Source organism: Cervus canadensis, chromosome 33 (genome assembly GCF_019320065.1).
Source record: "Cervus canadensis isolate Bull #8, Minnesota chromosome 33, ASM1932006v1, whole genome shotgun sequence".
Classification (NCBI taxonomy): Eukaryota; Metazoa; Chordata; class Mammalia; order Artiodactyla; family Cervidae; genus Cervus; species Cervus canadensis.
In genome coordinates, this window is record NC_057418.1 from 8702328 (window position 1) to 8720599 (window position 18272).

Genomic DNA, 18272 nt, shown 5'->3' on the forward strand with positions numbered 1-18272 from the left:
TTTTTAAATGTTTCCAATTAAAGATACCACAAGCAAACATAGTGTATGTGGGGAAATACACAGAAGGGATTAATATATATAAAGAGCTCCTACAAACCAATAAACAGACCAGTTCAAAATACACTACTCAAAGAAAGGTGTGGCAGAGGAAATGGAGGAGCAGGGAGGGACAAGCAGAAGGGAGAGGAGGACTGAAAAGAGGAGATGGTAAAAGAAGGGGGGGCAGAGGGTTAAAGGGGGCAGAGGAATAAGCAGAATTTCTACTTTTTTATTAGCATCCAGCATTGCAAAGGAAAATGGAAAAAGAGCACTATCTGACACCACTGGCCAGAGTACAGCCTTTGGCAGGGTTATTTGATAAAAATAAAGAAGTTTCCTCTATACACTGTTATTTCTGGAAATGTGTCCTACAGAAATACTAACACTACTGTGCAACAATATATGAACAAGATTATTTACTGTGGTGCTGCTTGTAATGGCAAAAAGATTGTAGATGTACCTCAATGAGGAAATGGTTAACAAATTATGATGCATCCAAAGAAAAAATTTGCTTCAGAAAAAATAGTAAACCTAAATGTACGGAAAGAAAACCATGATACATTAAATGGGAAAAGCAATTGCAATATTATACAGCAAAGATGCTGTATCATTATGCTATTGGCATTAAAATGCCTACAAGAATGTAAGTGAACTTTTAAAGTGATTACTTCGAGAGACTGATATTAGGAAAGAGGAAGGACTTTTCATCTCAAAATTTACATACATCTATGCTACAATGACTACATATACTTTTTATAATTAAAAATGTTTAAGTGAAAAGCATATATATTAAAACACTCAAAACATTAAAAACTCATTTCTATACTATTCTTCAGAGATGCTCTGAATTTTTATTTCATGTTTGGAAACAAAGGTACAAAGTTCACCCAATCAATCATCCAATGATTACTTTATATTCAGAATGCTCTAGTAAGGCTGAAAGTAACATTCTAAAGAGTTTTGTCTTTTTGTGTTAAGTAACCCCTTGTTAGGTTCCAAGGTTTCCTGACAGCAAGGACTGAATCTTTTGAATTTTTCTATTTCTACAACTGAAGTACTTGATACAATGCCCATCATTTATACAGGTTTGCTGAATGCTGAACTGAACAAACAAAATCATTTCCTAGTAAATTCCTAAAGGAATGAAGGTGAAAACTAAAGGGAATTATAAATGTGACGTCTTTGAACATGGAATCTTTTATTGGGAAAAAAAAAATCATGGTAAAATCTATCCTACACTCTTACATTTTCTAAAGCAGGATTTCTCACTCTTAACTACTGATATCTTGGACAGGATATTTTTTTGTTGAAGGTGAAGCAGGGTATTACAGGATGCTTAGCAGCATCCCCCAAACGTCTACAGACAGAGCCAAATGTCTGCTGTGGGGCAACATCACCTCCAGTTGAGTACTGCTCTAAAGAGTTATTAGCAAAAGAATTAAATACGTATGATACACCCAATAACCATTCCATGTCAAAATCCTCCAGTCAACTCTCACTTGAGAGTATAGTAATGGAGGTAAGTCTACCTGCTGCCAGGCAGTCTGGGTTGAATCCAGGCCCTGAAACTTTACTGACTTCAAGTGAATCACTTCACTTCTCTCTGTGCCTAGTTTCCTTGTCTATAAAGTGATAACAATATTAAAACCTACCTAATAGATTAAGAGAATTTAATGAGTTAACACATGTAAAGTGCTTAGAGCGATACCTGGCATATATTAAGTACTCAATGATTCATACCACACTGAATCTATAGACATAAATCAATCTCTGACAATCATGTATTAATTCATGACGGACAGGAGAGAAATGTTGGGTGACTCTCTCTGCTAAGTACTAGAATAGAGAGATCAGAGACATGATACTTAGGTGGCACCAGTGTCAAGAACCTGCCTGCTAACGCAGGTAGACGTAAGAGAAGTGAGTTTGATCCTTGGGTTGGGAAGATCCCCTGGAGGAGGGCATGGCAGCCCACTCCAGTGGGTCCACAGGGTTGCAAAAAGTCGGACACGACTGAAGTGACTTAGCATGCACACACACATAGCCTCAAGAAACTTTACGTCTAACAGAGACATCACACAAACATTATTACAATATAAAGCAGACACAGAGACAGTGCATAGGAAAGGTCCTAACCCACTATACTGGAAGAATTAGACAAGTTTCCTTCAAAAGATTCCTAGTGAATCCTGGAGGGAAAAATAAGGAACAGGGACTCAGAAGCTGACACAAGCATACAGCTGACAGCACATCAGCATGGTTGGGAAATGAGAGATTAACTGCATGGGAAGGACAGAAAAACTGGCAACTCATTAAGACCACGTGTAACATTTAGGTATTTAACTTGATTTTGAAATTTAAGAGCCACTAAAAGAATTTCAACACTGGTAAGACATACCATACTGTGAATTAAAATGAATTGTGGAGGAAAGACTGAGGAAGAGCAATTAGAAAAGTGTTATACTGACATGCATAAGAAATTCTATTAACTGCCCTAAGAATGATGGAGATGGAGAAAGGGTTATTTAAAACCTATTACAAGATAAAATTAGGGACATTTACTGCTGAATGTATGTAAGAAAGTAAGAGTAAGAACAGCTGCCAAATTTTCTAGCAAGGAAAAGTAGATTGCTATGTCATTACCAAATAAATATATCACAGAGAACTAAAAGAAGTCTACTAGTCAGGATCTTTCTTCTCTTCGATGGTCTCTTATTCAAGTGCAAAATTAAGAGCAGTCTATTCAGGGACTGCTGCCTCCTAAATAGAGAGATTGCCTATTTCATGTTTTTTTTAAACACTGCTTAGACACCATCTCAGGTCTTTAGTTTTTCCAAGGTAAACTGTAACATGTACTTGGCACTGGAGACACAAAGGTGATTAACAGTCTGTTTTCAGGCAGCTTTCATTCTAGATGTGATGTACCTGTAAAATGGCAAAGCTGACAGAAAATATAAACCAAGAAATGAAGAGAATATGGCAGGTGATCACAAGTGCTATGACTATAGCTAACTGAGTACCAGAGCACATGAAATAAATAAGAGGGGACAAGCATGAAAGATAATACATTAATAAAATATGGTGATAAGCTAGATGAAAATACAGATGTTAATCCCTATGACTCCAAATTAGATATGAATATAGAACACACTGGATCTGATATTTTATTTCAAGACAAATAGAGATTGGATAGAAAGCTCAATAATCAAGTTTGCAAAGCCGAATGAGAGCACTATTAAAACACAAGTAACTTGAGACCTGGGAATGGATGAAATAACTTACAGAAAATGAAAGGTGAGAAGGTAGTGAAGGTCCAATGGATGTACATTAATAAAGGGAGAAAATAAGCACCCACATTCCTTGTACAGTCCTTACATGAACTGAGGTTCATACAATCATGCAAATTTGCTGGTTGTATTATTAGAGAGCATTTGGTGTTGTCCATCATTTTATAGATGAAAATTTAAGTGGATTTCGGAAGATCACATGCCTGATAAATGAGTTTTTTCCCTCCAGGGTATTTCACAGGCACCCTCTCCTTTCCACCCTATTTCTGACTGCACGTCCTCAGAACTTCATCGAAGTACATTTCCCAAGGTAACCAAATCATATCTGTTTTGAAGTTAAAAAAGTATACAAAACTTGCTAAGTCAAGCACCTCTATAAAATCTTAATGCTCTGTCTAGATTACGATTTTCTGATTTTAGTTATCTACTCAGATACTTCTGATCATATTAAATTAGTAATTCTGATTTCAATTAATATTTGCATTTCAAAATCTGGTAAGTCTAGAAGTTAAATCATTCTCAGCTTAACACAGAAGTTTCCAATTAGTAGAATTTTAATTTTCAGTGGGAAACTAGAAGGGTACACTAGGCTGCCTCTAATAACAAACATCTGGATACAATCTTCTTAACCTTTTGCTTATGCTTATTTTAGGTGGGAAATGGAATATTTAGGGCCTAAAACATACATTACAGCATAATGCTATCAAATTTAGGTCACACACGATAATCCCAATTTCTTGAAAATGATAATTCCAGACCAAAATGATATGACTTGAAATAAACCTTTATTGTAAATCTTCATGTAGCGTATATCATTTCTCATCTGTCTGTCAGTATAAGTATGTGCCTTACCTCTCCAACTAACCTCTGAGCTCCAGAAGGATATTTTTAAATTTCTTTTCCACAAGAGCAAGTCCACTGGCCTAATATATACTAAGCACTTGAATATTCACTAAGATTACATAATCTTACATATGGAAAGAAGTAGTAGGTTCCCTGACTCAATGATTCGCAGCTTGCAGGAAGGCAGGTGCAAGCACACCCCTGCCCTCTTCCCCTCTGACGATCATTGTCACCGACAGGTACCAACCCTGACAACAAAGTGGTACATCCCAGGTGTCCTGGGCAAAAAAAGTACTGTGGATGACTCGTCTAACATAAAACTAGTTCTACAGATGAAGAAGTGAGGTTCACAATTTGTCCAAGCCTGGTTAACATTCTTTGCAGATTATATCTATCTACCTTTTGTTGTTGACTGGTTTCAGGCTCATAACTAAAAATGTTTGAAGATGTCTCAAGTCAGGAAATTAGTTCAGATGACCTTTTACTGTGGCCCTCATACTATTTTTAAAAATAACTACATAGCCCGTTCAGTGAGAATCTCTTCCTCACATATATATATCATTAAATCTCTAAAATGTTTGAACATTTTAATACTATTAGCCACATCAAATAGGATACTAGGTAATGAAAAACTGTTCTCTAGGAAGCAATATTCTTAAATTCAATTAAAAACAACCAAGGTTTGTTTGTTTCATATAAAGGCTATAACTAAACATGAGAGGTATTACCAGGGACATTTTAAGAAAATAAGCTTATTTATTTACTGATTGTGTTAAGTAATTTCAAATTTAAACAGGACCTATAAAGATGTGAAAACACTGTAACATTAGTTTTAAATTTTATTATTTTTAATAAATATTTTTAAAGTATTCTCTGAATCAAACTGGGATTAAAAATTGACTCCACTTATAAAGATGTGTGCAAGTAGACAGAAAATGAAGACAGGGAAAACACAGCATACAAAACTGCATGTAAACTTGTATGCACAAATCTTATTAACATAAAGAATAAAAATAGGAAAACCTAAAATGATGTGGCAAAACACAACATTTTGTCTTTGGGTAAGAAAATCATAAGTGACTTTTCCCCCTTTTACTACATTAAATATTTAGGAAAATAAGTTAATGGAGATTTGAGCAACTTCAAAAGGAAGAAATTATTTTTCATATTTATATGGTTAAGACAGAAATTTACAATTTAAAATCACTCAAATCAAAACATCTATAGAGTTTTAAAAAAATATATTTTAGGTTATTGTTTTTAACTGAGGTTTTCTAGGTAAATACATTTTTTTGCCATGAATCATTATAGTTCCTATGTGTTTCAATACAGAAACACATACAAAAAAAAGATTTTCAAAGAAACAGCGTTAAATTTTCAATGAAAAATTACTTCAAATAGAAAATCATTTCATTGAATCTGAACACACATACAAATTCTAGTTACTAGATACACATTTAGAAAGCACAACGGGACTACAGAAAATAAACCACTAAACCACCTTCTTCAATATTACAACCACTCTGTGATTTGTTAAGTGTATTTTTTCATTTTAAGATATCCCTCATATAGCAAAACCTGCCTCATCAAATCCATCACGCTGTATCCATCTCCTATGATTCAGAAGAAAAATGTTTATCCTAAAAAAGATTCATTGGGATCAGCTTTTAATTTTCTATAAATATCACTGAGCCAGCAATCTTAAAAAGTAGAAACTTTTGATGAATAGATTTCAACTTTATATTAGGCTGGATTATATGCTTTGAAGTAGCATCCACAAAATTTTATAATCTAATATATGTAATTATTTTAAATTATATTAGGAGCAATAAGAGTTTTACCCCCTGGAAGAGAAAATGGCAACCAGTCCAGTATTCTTGCCTGGAACATCACTGTACAGTACAGGGAACTATGCTCAATATCTTATAATAATCTACAAGGAGAAAGAATCTGAAAATGACTATATATATACACATACATATATATATCAAACTGAACTGCTTTGCTGTACAGCTGAAACCAGTGCAACATTGTAAATTAACTATAATTTTAAAAAAAGACACACAGGGAGTCATAACCGTCTCCAAACATCATCGTGGGGCAGTCATTCCTAAATAACTTAAGAAAACTTGGTAATATCCAATATTATCCAATATCCAGAAATAACTCCATAATAACGAATGTAATGAACTTTCAAACAATTAGTAAAGGAAAGAAAGGGAAACTAGTATTGTTTTAAGACACTACTACATGGAACAAGCTGGGTTAAAGATAAATCATCTTAATACTTTGAGACAGAGAATATTTTTACAATTTCAAAGAAAAATTCAAGTCTCAGAGAAATCCAGTAATTTTACTAAGGTCATGCAGATAGCAAATGAAAGAGCTAGGTTACAAAACAGTATTAATCTAATTCAAGCACTATCATCCTTTTCTGCTGTGTTACATACTACCAGTCAGAGCATACAAACTGTTCAATCTTTTAAATTCTAATGAAAATCTGAAAGAAAATACAAATTTGACTATTTTTTAACACTTCACACAGAAACACATTTTAGAGGAGTTAAAAGTCTTAAGCTCATATAATCTTCCCAAAGGAAAACAGAATATGCATAACTTAGGCTTGATTTTTTTTTTTAATCCAAGAATGCAACCTGTTAAAACAGAATCATATGAAGTTTTTAAATTTTTCTGTAGAAAGAGACCATAAATAAAGAAAATGAAAAGATTGGAAACATTTACATTGTATATGCTAATAAAAGGTTAATATCTGTAATATAAACATATTTTAATTAATAAGAAAAAGACAACTTAATTAAAAATGGGTAAAATATACAAAACTAGCAATTCACAGAACAAGTTTAATGGCAAGTGAATATGTGAAAACATATTCAACTTCATTACGAAGCAATGAGACATTAATTTCTTACCTGTCAGACTGTCCAAAATCAAGATAAACAATGACCTAACTGCTGGGGGAGGGATGAGCCAAGGTACCGCTCATAGAGCAAAGGCTGCATCTACTGGAAAGCAAGCAGTGTACCTTTAAACCCAGCAGTTCCACCACAGGGGTCTAGCTCATAGAATCAAGAGCCCCGGTTTTTAAGGATATGTACACAGATGTTCTATAAACAGAATAGTTCATAGAACCAGAAAGTGGAAATAAAATTAATATCCTTCAGCATGCAATATTCTGACTAAATGGCAGCACAGCCGTCCCACAGAATAGGAGGTAACTACCAAAAAGGATGGCTTCCCTGGCGGCTCCATGGCGAACAATCCACCCGCCAATGCAGGAGACCAGGTGTGACCCCTGGGCAGGGAAGAGACCCTGGAGAAGGAAACGCCAACCCACTCTAGTGTCACTGCCTGGGAAATCCCAAGAGCTTGAAGGGCTACAGTCTATGGGGTCACAAAGGAGTCTGACATGACGAAACAACAACAACAAAGACTACAACGGAAAGATTCCGGTTAACAGTGCATTACAAGGAAAATGAAAACTATAGTACATCTTTTCTTTTTATAATAGTAATGAAAAATCCCTCTATGTATATGTGTTTATTTTTATATGTGATTATGTAAAAAGAAATACATGGAAGAATTTATATCAGGCTGTTAAAAATGGCTAACAGAGAAGATATGTCATCTCCCCAAAAGGGCTTACATAAAAACATCATGAATGACTTTTAAAAAACCCAAAAAATTCAGTGGAAGTAAATGTAAGTCCCTTAATGAATTAGACTTTAACATATAATCACTTTTTAAGGCACTTGTTCCTTAGATAGTAGTAAGTTGAACCAAGTTCAGTTATCACTTGTTGAGCATTCTTTATGTGCCAGACACTGTGCCCATTTTATCACATGGCTGCTTTACTTATGAGTGTGTGCTCAGTCATGTCTGACTCTGTGCGGCCCAGTGCACTGTAGCCCGCCAGGCTTCTCTGCCTGTAGAACTTTCCAGGCAAGAATACTGGAGTGGAGTGCCATTTCCTACTCCAGGGGATCTTCCCGAACCAGGTATCGAACCTGCGTCTCTTGCATCTCCTCCACTGGCAGGCATATTCTCTACCACTAGCACCACCTGAACTTCTAAAGCTAGGTACTGTCTTCTCATGAATGAAAGTGAAGTTCAAGTGTCAGTCACTCAGTCGTGTCCAACTCTGTGACCCCATGGTCCGCCAGGCTCCTCTGGAATTCTCCAGGCAAGAATACTGAAGTTCCAGGGGATGATCCTGACTCAGGAATCAAACCTGGCTCTCCTGCATTGCACACAGATTCTTTACCATCTGAGCCAACAGGGAATAAATGACATTTTAGACACTGCCTACCTATAAAACTGCACAATGCACCATGGATACAATTTTTAGGGACACAAAAATGACTTTCATCACAACTGCCCCCTCCCACCAAAGGAATAATCTATCTCTCTTATCTACTCTATGAATGAAAACATCAATAATATAAAATCCTTCCTTTATAAAAAATGCTATCAATGCTATTATGATTAACAATTAAATGAAAGAAATAAATTAGTATAATCTTCCTGAAAGTAACTTCACAATATGTACTAAAAGCATCAAAACTGTCTGTACCTTTTTATCCGGCAATATTACTCTTAAAAAGCCTTTTATAAGATAATTGAAAAAAAAATGCACAAAAATGTTTACTGAAGCATTTTTAGTAAAATTACATTGAAAAACTTAAGTCCTACAATAGGTGTTTAGTTACATAAAATAGTAATATTATGCAGCCTTAATTTATTGGCATACCAACAAAGGTCTGAGTGGCTGCTAGGGACTTGAGAACAGGAAAATGTAGAGTTGTTAAATGAGTACTGAGTTTCAGTTTATAAGATGGAAAAGTTCTGGAGACTGGTGGCATAACAATGTGAATATACTTAACACTACTGAACTATATGCTTAAAAACAGTGAATAAATTTCATGCTATCTGTATTTTACCACAATTGAAAATAGAATTTACCAAAGTAAAAAAATTTTAAAGCCTGTAGCACATGATTAAGTTAAATGGGTTAAAAAATGAAGTGGCCCATTTTTTAAAAAAATAACTAATATTCCCTATATGAAGAAAAACATACACAAACTATAAAGGAGGACTTCAGTATATTAGAAGCATTTTATTCTGAATTTTGGCTCCACCATTTACTAGTTTTATGGCCCTGGGTAAGGTGTTTAGCCATTTTTCAGCCTCAGAGCCTCCTGGTGACACTAGGATTGAAAAAACAAAAATCCCTACTTGACATGAGTTATTAAATATTGAATACATTAAATATGATAAGTGAATATTAAATAAGTATAAACAGTTTAATACAATATTTGGTGTGCAGTAAGTGTTCATCAATCTTGCCTACCATTACCGTGTAAATGCATCAAAACACGAACAGTTCTGAATTCTGAACAAAGGGATTAAGTATCACTGGGTTATCCGGACTTTCTGGCTTTACTAATGAACACTCATTTATTATTTAAGCATGTGATTAAAGATGGCACCGAGCTAACAACTATTAAAAAACTAAATCCTTCAGGATTTTTAAATCAAACATAATCAAAGACAACACAGTGATTTAAAATTTAATGAACTGCAACAGGACTTATTATAGGACCACTAATTTACAAGGATTTAAAAACTGATACCAATTCTCTATATAGGTATGCCAAAACCTCTAAGTAATATAGTAGAAAAAATAGTTGAAAATAATTTTGAAGTACCTCACTAATGATAAAGCTGATTCCCCCAACAAGAGATTTAATTTTATCCTTAAGTTACACAAAGAACCACAAAACAAGATTAAGTTTACAATATAAAAACTTATTGCAAGCAATATATAACAATGAAAAGTGTGTTCAATTAACACAATAGTGTAAATTAACTATACTTCAATTTTAAATAAGTCAAAATTTAAAAAAAAATTTTAAAGGATGTCCAAGTTCAAAAGAACTCAATTTGAGTTACAATTTGCCTCTTAATAGCTGTGAAGTACAGCAAATTATTTCATATGAGCCTCAGTTTCTTCCACCTACCTCACAGATTCTCATAAAAACAAAATAAAATATATACAAAGCCTGACACAAAGTTTACCTTCAATGCATTAATTCACTTCCCTATCTCCCCTTGAGAAGTGGTAGCTTCCAGAACACTTTTACACATAGCCAAGAAAAAGAAAGAGCCAACATGTTCAGAGGGAAAACACCTTGGCTCTATTTGGTGCTTCTATTAAATCAGACTTAGCTCCTGAGGGGCTACTTTAAAATTCTAGGGAAAAATCTGGGGCATACATCTATGTCCCCAAAGGCTACCATATTTTTCTGACAAAAAGTGAACATGCAATAAATGCTAGCTAAATTGAACTGTATTTATCAGTTCCTATTCTAATCCATCCTAATCCCTAGCTAAATACTTAGCAATTCTTTCACCCAAAAAAATATTTAAGAGGGTTTATAATTGCCTTGGAATGAAACAAGAAAGTATACACACATACATGCAGTCTGATTATAATTTTATGGTTTAAAAAAAGCAAGGTAATTAGGATGAAAAGAAAACTGTATTTAACATTCATGCAATTCTTACATGGTACTGGCTATACAAAGAAGACAGGCTGTTTTGAGAGTCTAAAGCAAATTATTTTTAAATTAAGCAATTAGTGCTTCAGTTTTTCCAGTGTAGGTGTATACACAAAGAGAATCTTAAGACATATCTGAGAACATTCTGAACTACTTAAGTTTTTTAACTGAAATAAACCACTTCCTTTCAAAAGCCCACATAATTTTAAAGCAGAAAGCCAATTAGTCTGAAGCTTTCTGTGCAAGTATAAAATTCTTCTAACTGCTTCAATAAAATTACTCAGTGACAGAAAAATTAATGAGAAGACTTTTCAAAGAAAAATATACTTAAAAGAGGAAATCAAAAAATTCCAGCTAAATATACCTAAACTCCCTATAAAAAGATTAAAGCAAAAGAAAATATATATTAAGTACATTACTGAAAAGTTCATATAGATTCAGAACTGTTCATAACATGCTGTATTAATAATTTTTCTTTGTAAGGTATACTTCTCAAGTTAATCATAGTCTTTACTTCAAGGATAAAATCTCATAATATACTTGACCTGAGAAGGGAGAAAAAGAGGTTACATATCCTCCTAAAAACTTAATGTCACTATTACGTCTATTTAGTTACTTAGATTATGCTGAAGAAAGAGTCAAATACAGCACAGTAAGTTAAAAAAAAAAAGTCTTGTTGCAAGTGTCTACAGCTCTTATCTTTAATTTCTTGTAATCTTCTCTAGGGAACAATTTGCCACTGAGAAGCAAGACTAGACTAAGATAATCATCTGAGTACAAATAATACTTTACAGATATTCAAATAGTAGTATACACTATAGTAGATATCCACTATATGACATTTGTTTAAGAGACTATTAATACTACAAAACTAGCAAAACAATGCCTGCAAATTAACTATATCCTCATGTAAAATTAGGCTCTATTTTGTAAATGAAAACTTCACTTGAAAGGTAAAACCAGAAGAAATTCAAAAGGGAAAGGAAAATGAGGCATAATAGGTTTCTAAACAGTATGGGCAAACCAATTCTACTCAAGACAAATTTTAGTATTCAAGTATATTTCTCCAAATACAGAAATCAAATATATTTCTCCAAGCACAGCAATCAAAAGAGTTAAACCTCATTTTACAAAAAAGCATTCATTCTGTTGAAAACTTTCTCTTCCAAGTTGGTTGACTAATTATAAATTTTAGAGCATAAATAGTAAGATTCTTCTGCCCCCCCCCCCAAAAAAAAAAATTCTGCCTAGAATTTTCCTTTCAAATAATAATAATATGTGCATTTCAATCTCTGGATTTCTTTGTGGGAAAAAAAATGCTACTTAGTTTTATAGTTTTGGTAGTGAATCCCTCCTCTCCTGGTAGGTTTAAGGTGATAAAGAAACTATCTACAGAAAACAGATTGTCCCCTGATTTTAATCCCTAAATATATACTCCTTTGGCAGTTCACCCACACAAATGCATAGCAAAATGATATGCTAACCTAGTCTAAGGTTATTTATATTTGTTATAATGGTTCACTATTACATATGTTTATAAAATGAACTCAAATGTTATCAAAGTTAAGGAGACACATAAATATTTAATACATCACCTTAGAAATTGAAGAGTTCTAACTCATTACAGGATAAAAGGTTAATTTTCACATAGATATTAAGTTCTCGTTTCAAAATTCTAAGAATACAAATACACTGAGGGAATTCCCTGTTAGTAGAGTGGTTAAGAATCCAGCTTCCAATGCAGGGGATGTGGGTTTGATCCCTGACTGGGCAACGAAGCCCATCATACTCAATGCCACAACGACTGAGCCCGAGCACACTAGCGCTCAAGTGCTACAACTAGAGAAGGCCTGGTGCGCCGCAAAAAAGCGCCCGCACGCCTCAGAGGGCCCAGTGCAGCCAAAACGTGTGTGTGTGTGTGTGTGTATATACTCCCAAATAAACATAGTAACAAAAGCTTTCTCCTAGACTTCAGTGGTATGCCACCACAAAGACAGGATGCTATGGGCAGGGGAATCATTATATCTAAGCTTTTGGAACAAGGTCTGTCATATCACATATCCGAAAAGAAATTATTCACAAACTGCTCACGTTATCTAGCTTCACCGCTGTTTGGGGCATTTAATCTAATCAAGTGTTACTGGGAAGACTGTTGCTAAGTCTGACTCTTCTGAGACCCCATGGACTGTAGCCCACCAGGCTCCTCTGTCTATGGGATTTCCCAGGCAAGAAAACTGGAGTGGGTTTGCTGGAAAGATATATCCAGTTAAAAAGACAAAGTAAAGATGTTTCTATCTCACTTTTCCGCTCAAAAAACATACCCTCCCTACACACACACACACACACACACACTCAATAAAAGAAAAGATAATAAAACCAAACAGAAGAAAAAGGTAAAAATAAGCCAGCAGAGCTCACAAGAAATACAGATTGAAAAAATCAAAACAAACAAAAAATACAACTACTTTCAGAAATTTAAAAAGCCATGCTAGAAGTATATATGATAGAAAACTGTAGCGCAATGTCTGCAAGACCCTCCAGAAAAAAAAGACAAACCAAGGACTATTATTTTTAATGCAGATATGTCACAGAATCATTTTCATATATTCAACAACTTGGGGAAAATTTCAAATGTATATTTGGGGGAGGGGGGGCGGCGAGAGATGGAAAAGATGTCAAAGTTAAACAAGTGATAAATATAGGCCTAATCATGAGAAACCAATCAAGCTTAATGTAACTACAGTTGGTTAAAAACTAAGGAAAATTTGAGTACAGAATCTAAGGAAAGTGTTAAAATTTTTGGCACTACATTAAATAATATGACTAAAATCACCAGGAGATAAAGGGAGAGAAGAGGTCAAGTATGAAAAGTGTAACTCTGATGAGCTCAACTTTTAAAGTGAGACTCATCAAAGAACTGATTAAAATTAGTAATTCAGTTAATAAGGTTTAAAAAAGAGGTATAAAGATAAATATTTCCCCTAAAAACTTAAAATATTAATAAAAATTATAAGAAAGAGGAGGTGAAGTATGTGTGTCAATTTCTTCATCTTTCATGAGAGATCAGCACATACATACTGTTTAAAGTTGACAAATTTTTAAAAAATCTATTCTGTAAAATCTGAAAAGTAACAGAAATATATTTTGGATTAGTCAGACAGAATTTATATTCCTGACATTAGCCTATGAAATAACAATAAAACTACGCTGGACCACAAAGAAAAACTGAATAAACTTTAAAAAGTAAAATGTACCAACCACATTCTCTGATGACAGTACAATGAAATAAAAAATTATAAGAAAAATAGCAAATAAAAATCCCACAGCAAAATGGGATTTAAGAAAAAAATAACACTTCGATTCTTGGCTTAAAAAGAAAATCAAAATTAAAATGGGGATTATCCAGAAAATAACAATAGTTCTAAAAGAACCCAGAAAATTAACTAAAAGAATCCACATGTTACAGCAAATACAGTTTTCATAAGAAAAACAGTAGCTACAGAGACAAAAGTAAGAGAGAATGGGAACAACGCATATCGACTTCAAGGGAGTGAGGAGAAACAAGAAGAGTGCAGAACTCGGATTTCAATCTAACAATATATTTCTTAGAACAAAGACAAACAAGTACCAGAAATGTGTAATGTAAAATGCTATCTTCTGTTGAATCTAAATGGCAAGTTCATAAGTACTTGATACATTAGTCTCTGTGTTTGACATTTCATAAATGAATACTACTACTACTAATAAAAATAGACAATGTTTGCTACAATGCAAAACAAAATCATTTGTCAACCAGATGAAATGGATCCTTTACTCAGAAAATTAAAACTTCCCAAGCAGACCTTAGAATATTGAGAAAAATAATTCCTATCATAAAACAAATAATTTCACTGTCTTTCAAATTATAAGAATAAAGAAAAACTCTCTAAATTCTCTAAAAAACTATCACAAGAGAAACCAAAGCATGACAAAGAACACATACGCACAATTGTAAATTAATTTTATGAACAGACAAAACAATTTTAAATAAAGTATTTTCAAATAAAATCCATTCCATTAAAAAAAAAAAATTCACCACGACCAATTAGGAATGTTCCAATAATACAAGACTAGGCCAATACTAGAAACTCCATTTAATAATGTAATGTTTAGTACCTAATGAAGACAGTTTATTTTTTTCTCACCTTTGACTGTGTGGATCACAATAAACCGTGGAAAATTCTTAGAGAGATGGGAATACTGACCACCTGACCTGCCTCCTGTATGCAGGTCAAGGGGCAACGGTTGGAACTGGACAGGAAACAATGGGCTGGTTCAAAATAGGGAAACGAGTAGGTCAAGGCTCGATACTGTCACCCTTATTTAACTCCTACGCAGAGTACATCGTGTGGGATACCAGGCTAGATGAATCACAAGCTGGAACCAAGATTGCCGGGAGAAATCTCAGCAACCTCAGGTATGCAGATGATACCACCCTATGGCAGAAAGCAAAGAGGAACTAAAGAGCCTCTTGATGGTGAAAGAGGAGAGTGAAAAAAGGAATATCATGGCACCTGGTCTGATCACTTCATGGCAAATGAAGAAATGAAGTGAAGTCGCTAAGTCATGTCCAACTCTTTGCGACACCATGGACTGTAGCCTACCAGGATCCTCAGTCCATGGGATTTTCCAGGCAAAAATGCTGGAGTAAGTTGCCATTTCCTTCTCATGGCAAACAGATGGGGAAAAATGGAAACTGTGACAGACTTTATTTTCTTCGGCTCCAAAATCACTGCGGATGGTGACTGCGGCCATGAAATTAAAAGACACTTGCTCCTTGGAAGAAAAGCTATAACAAACTAAAACAATGTATTAAAAAGCAGAGACTTCACTTTGCCAACAGAGGTCCACATAGTGAAAGGTATGGTCTCTCCAGGAGTCATGTACCAATATGAAAGTTGGGCCACGAAGAAGGCTGAGCACCCAAGAATTAATGTCTTTGAACTGTGGTGCTGGAGAAGACTCTCAAGAGTTCCTTGGACAGCAAGGAGACTAAACCAGTCAATCCTAAAAGAAATCAACCTTGAATATTTATTGGAAGGACTGATGCTGAAGTTGAACCTCCAATACTTTGGCTACATGATGTGAAGAGCCAGTTCACTGGAAAAGAACCTGATGCTGGAAAAGACTGAAGGCAGGAGGAGAAGGGGACGACAGAGGACGAGATAGTTGGATGGCATCACTGATTCAATGGACATGGACATGAGTTTAAGCAAACTCTGGGAGATGGTGATGGACAGGGAAGCCTGGCATGCTGCAGTCCATGGGGTGACAAAGAGTCAGACACAACTTAGCAAATGAACAACAATAAATGAAAAAGAAGAGTAAAAAACAAGACAGGCTATAAGGTATTTAAAAATTAACAGTAATATAAAGCTACAGTAATTGAAAATTTGATACTGGCACAGAACAAGACAAAGAAATAGAACAGCACGGAGTCTCAAAAAAGGCAAGACAGATGGAGAGAGGAAAACTTAGCATACGTCAAAAATGGCATTTCAAATCAGGTTAAAGAAGAAAAAGGACGTGTAATACAACAAAAAGTAATTGTGAGAAATTGAGCTATTGAAAAAGAAAAGATGTTGGTAGAAAAACTGTATTTCTTCCTTACCCCCTGTAGCAGCTAAATCAAACACTCAAATGTTTTTTTTAAAAAAAGAGATCCTGCTAAACACAGAGAAGCAATTTTTAAAAAAATTACCTTGTAGTAAAGTAGAACTTTCAAACAAAAACCCATAAAAGATTAGTAAACTTTCATATACTTTATTAAATTTACTTTTGATATACTTTATTATTAATATCAAATTATTGTTATATTATGAATATTAAAATTTTAATATAGTTTATTAATTTACTTTATAAATTTTAATATAAATTAGAAACTTTTAATACAAAATTTTAATATTGATTTTATGTATATAAAATCGAAAATTTGTCTTATAAATGACCTAAAAGATGACAAAGAAAAAATATTTTCCATGCATATAACAAAAGGATTAATTTTCTTAGAATTTAAATATAAAAATCAAATACATTAAATACACACACATACATATGCCTAGAAGTCATTATGAAAGATAGCCAGCAGAAAAATCATCAAAGATTAGGAATAGGTAGTTCTAAGAAATACAAACAGATTCAAATGTGTGACAAAGTAGTCAGTTTCACTCATTTAAGACATATAAACAAATGAAAAAAATACTTTCCAATTATCAGGTTGGCATAATACCCAAAAGAGCAATAATCCTATATGTGAGAATTTGAACAAAACACACTCATAAACTTGTGTGGGAAGGAAATCAGCACAGGTTCTATTAAGGACAATTAGACAATATCTATCAAAAATTTTAAAGTACATACTTATGGGCCTAGAAAATCAATCAGTAGAAACATAGGATGTTCATTCAGGAGTCAATAGTGATAAGACGTTAAAATGTTAACAGGGGCTATTTAATGCATAAACATATGGAATTCTAATGGCTTTTGAAAAGAATGAGATTGACCTCTATATGCTGGTAAGGAAAAACCTGCAATACACTTAGCATGCTAAGTGATACAGATATTGAAGTGTTACTGTATCCTCCCACTTGTGTAATGATATGTATACAAATTTGCTATGTCTAACACACAAATAGTTTCTACAGCAGTATAAAATATTTTTTTACAGATTTGTTTTACAGCTTCCTCTAGGGAATAAGATGTGGGACAGTATTTAAGAGTGAAACTCACTTTTTAATTTAAATTCTTTCCTACATGTATGTGCCAGATATTGTCTGAGCTGGGACTATAGCAATAAAGACCTTACATTCATAGAAGCTGCACTGTGGTGGGCGGGGCGGGGTAGGGGGGATTACAGGGAAGAGGAGGGAAATAAAACTGCGCACACACACCCTGACAGATGAGGTAAGGGTTGTGAGGAACAATAAAACAGGGTTACCAGAGAAAGGGGCTAAATGTATGGCAGAGGTTATGATTTTACATGAGGTGGTAATAAAAAGGAATACAGAGAATTACGGGTACACAGGACTGTTCCCCTATCCCAGGCTTAGGAGTAAAGTGACATGTAAACTACAGCCTCAGGAGCTAACTGCCAGGAGGAGAGATGGATGGGAAAGGGCAAAGGGCTACAGAAGCAGAGGAGACTCAGGCAGCTCTTCTTGGGAGGGTTGGGCAGTGGGTAACACAGAGAAACCAGATGGCAAAAGGTCCTACAGTAAGATAAAGGGTTTAAACAGGGGAACAGACAGTCAGGACTACATTTTGGAAAGGTCACTCTACCTGTATTGTAGAAAGTGTCTGAGAGATAATTAACTGAGAAGTAAAGAAGCCAGATAAACATTTTAGGAATTCTGCCCAAAGCTAATAGTCTTTAAGAGAAAAAGTAGTAATAAGAACAAAGAACATGGATCGAAAAATGGACAATCAATCCGTACTTGAGGATTCCATATTCATGGATGCAGCTAGTCACTAAAAACCATGACTTTCA

At 34.3% G+C, this 18272-nt stretch overlaps 1 protein-coding gene across 1 annotated transcript in view; it reads right to left on the reverse strand.

Annotated features, from left to right (window-relative positions):
- Window positions 1–18272, reverse strand: part of HBS1L (HBS1 like translational GTPase) — an 81160-nt gene that overhangs the window by 38683 nt on the left and 24205 nt on the right. The window lies entirely within an intron of this gene.